This window comes from Pinus tabuliformis, chromosome X (assembly GCF_031772625.1).
Source record: "Pinus tabuliformis cultivar Carrire ecotype Pingquan chromosome X, CPIR1, whole genome shotgun sequence".
Taxonomy (NCBI): domain Eukaryota; kingdom Viridiplantae; phylum Streptophyta; class Pinopsida; order Pinales; family Pinaceae; genus Pinus; species Pinus tabuliformis.
In genome coordinates, this window is record NC_142308.1 from 470255610 (window position 1) to 470258760 (window position 3151).

Sequence of the window (3151 nt, forward strand, 5' to 3'; positions counted from 1 at the left end):
CATTCCTCCCACGTGCATGACCTGTTCTGTTTACTAGACTCACCATGCATACCTACTTAGTTCTGTATATTGATCTAGAGATGTAGAGATTGAGAGAGATTTCTATCTTTAGAGATCTATCTATGCATATGATGGGCTGTAAGGTCTTGCTTACTTACTTGAATTAGTCCCACTCACTCTTCGATCTTTGGGAGCTTGTTGTTCGAAAGCCAGCACCAGTCGCAGGTCATCCAAAGCAGAAAGCAGAAGTAGAATTCCTTTCTGATGGCAATCTCACGTTCGCCTAAAGAAGACCAGATAAACAGGGACACGCTCGCCCAAAGAAGACCAGACAAACAGGGACATTCGCTTGCAAAGGAGAAACAATAGTCGGGATGCTATTCAGACAAGGCAATGCATAAGCTGAGATCATTCGGTATCCCATCTTATTTATTCGAGGTGAAAAGAGTGGTTATCATTGAGACCATATCCAGGAATACTGAAGCCATGATTGAAGACACAAAAGATCAAACAGAAAAAATGCCAACTAATAAGACCTTATCTGAAGTGTAAGGAGCTAGTCAGAGCATTAAGAGGATGTCGAAGTCCCAAGATAAAGCTAGAACAAAACCTTTCATAAGCGTAAAAATCCTGTACAGCCAGGAGAAATGAGAGTTGTGGCTAATAAATGACCAAATAATTACTTATGATAGAAGCCAAAGTTGCACAAAAGTTCATTCATAGCAGAGAGTTTGAAATCACTGGCGCGTGCAGACATGAACCATGACAGTAACTATAATTGACTCTTCACTCGGACCACTTGATGTGGCCATAGCTTCCAGATGCTTCCAGATCAATTCCCGCTTCTCTTCAATTTCTCTTGCCTTTGCTTCATCCTCCTGGAATTTTCGCTGACAATCCTTGAACAAGTTTTCATTCATATCTATGAACATCTTTCTTACATTCATTGTACAGCCATGCACTGCCTGATGTCAGTGGCATACTGTATTCTTCTCTAATGCTTCAAAAATGAGAGGAAGGATGACGTTTCGATTTTCAGCTACCAAGTTGGCAATGTGATCATTGCTCCGGAAGAAAAGAGCCCACTCTGCCACTTGCCAATTTTCTACCTTAGCAACCAATAAAATTAAGCAAACAAACCTGATAAAGTTTGTGAATGCCTTTAAACTTCACTAACAATTATCTTAAATTGCTGCAAGAGGACTTTGCAAACAACTGAAGGACCTGACTAAGTGTCAATAACTCAGAACAACAAGCAGGGGATAGCAAAATTATTCTCTAGGGAGCTAAAAATTATATGTGAAGCTAACACTCGTGGCTCTGGACTATTAGTTGACCAGGACGAATACCTAGATTATAAAATTCAAAAGGGAGAATGCTAAGGAGGCAAGAAACTACCACCTAGATCTCCGAGTAAATAAAATATAAATTGTTGTGTCCCCACAGTTGCAATTTTATTTGAACTCAGCAAACCTTCAAATTGAATGTGAAGAAATTAAAATATAAAATCTTGTACAATTTTAACCAGAATGAATCAAGCCAACACCACCTCTGAAAGGAAATATACAAATCTGACAATAAAAAATAGGAATGCTTCAAAAATGGAATTTGAAAATTCAATTACAAACTTGGAAACGTGAGAAATTGAGGCAGCGGCCTATCTGCCGAAACAGAGGTACCATGAAAGACTGGAATTCATAAGATTTCGTTATTTCTATAACTTCCTCCAGTTCTCCCAGGAACAAAACTTCCTTTTGGATATTTGTGACATGCCAATACCTTAGTAGACCCCTAATAACAGTATCCACTAATGTCAAATCCTTTTCCACAAAATGAGTGATACAATATGATAGTTGTTGATGATAGAGAGCAAAGCATTTAGGCTTATGCAGAGGCAAAAGAGCTCTGCTTAAAAAGAGTTTATGTTCCTCTTTTAGAGGTAATGCAAAACCATTTATTATTGTACCCAGAATTTCCAACAGCTCACTAATGCCATTGTGTCTCTCAGTTTCATAAATAAATCGATAGAATATGTTGTTAATTGCTTTCCGTATAAATGGTTGATGCATCATATATTTTCCATAAATGCGATGCAATATAGTTTTTGCATACCCTCTCTCTCTAGGGTCTTCAAAATCAAATAGGTTGAGCAATCGCGATACAAAGAAGCAGTCTATATACCTCTTGGCTAATCTGGGATTTGTATCTTTAGAAATTATATATTGCAACAAGAATTCATACACTATCTGCAAATGTGGCCATGCACGATCCATACAGGGATCTTCTTCTTTCCGGTCAAATTTTTCTAATCCTATACTTTCATGGCAAGCTGGAGGCAAGGAACGAAAAAGATTTGAAGCAAACATTTTGGCAATCTCCCCCTGAATCTTTCTTTGAGTGTGCCTGCTCCATACCGAACATAGTCAACAAGCTCCAGTAAGGTTTGCCGCTTGATCTCTTTCTCTGCAATATTTTCTTTAGGGTTTGAGAAATCATATTGGAGACAACAAAGATTCAATTTTTTAATCAAGAGATCCTGTCTTTCAAACTAAGGAACATCTCTCAACAATGGTAAATTTGCAGTGGGGCTTAGACTACCATTGGAAGAATGATCAGATTCAGCATTAATCACATCATTCTCTTTGATTTGAGATGTCAACGGGGCAGCTACAGAGCTCAGTACCATGACAAAAGTTTTGTTCCCTGGGTCATGATTTATGGCCTCTAGCAACTCTGGTCTGCCAACTGACGGCTGTATGGCATCATCATTCAAACATTTCAATCCATTTTTCACAGGTGCAACTGCTTGATCTATGGACGCAGAGGAAGGCACATCCACCGCTTTCACTGGTGGTGGTGCTATTACATTCGTTCCATTGCTCTCAGACTTCAAGGGCTTGCGGTACAACCGCCTGCCCATTAGTTTGGAAAAAATCTCTGAAGAAGCTTTAGGCCCCTGTTTCTCTGTTCCAAAACTGACTCCTTGAAATCCTTCACAAGCTGACAAATCTCAGCTCATAAGCATATACCACTAGTCACGATATTCAACAAGAAGATTCAGCTACTAATCATTATATGGTTTTTGTGTTGCCTCAGATGTAGACATGGGGATCTTTCTTTTCGTTCACAAGCCATTACTTGTTTCTCTGTC

The 3151-nt window shown here is 39.0% G+C and overlaps 1 pseudogene; it reads right to left on the reverse strand.

The window, feature by feature from the left end:
- Nucleotides 1-737: 737 nt before the first annotated feature.
- On the reverse strand, nt 738-2920 carry LOC149140710 (serine/threonine protein phosphatase 2A 57 kDa regulatory subunit B' beta isoform pseudogene; annotated as a pseudogene).
- Nucleotides 2921-3151: the final 231 nt, after the last annotated feature.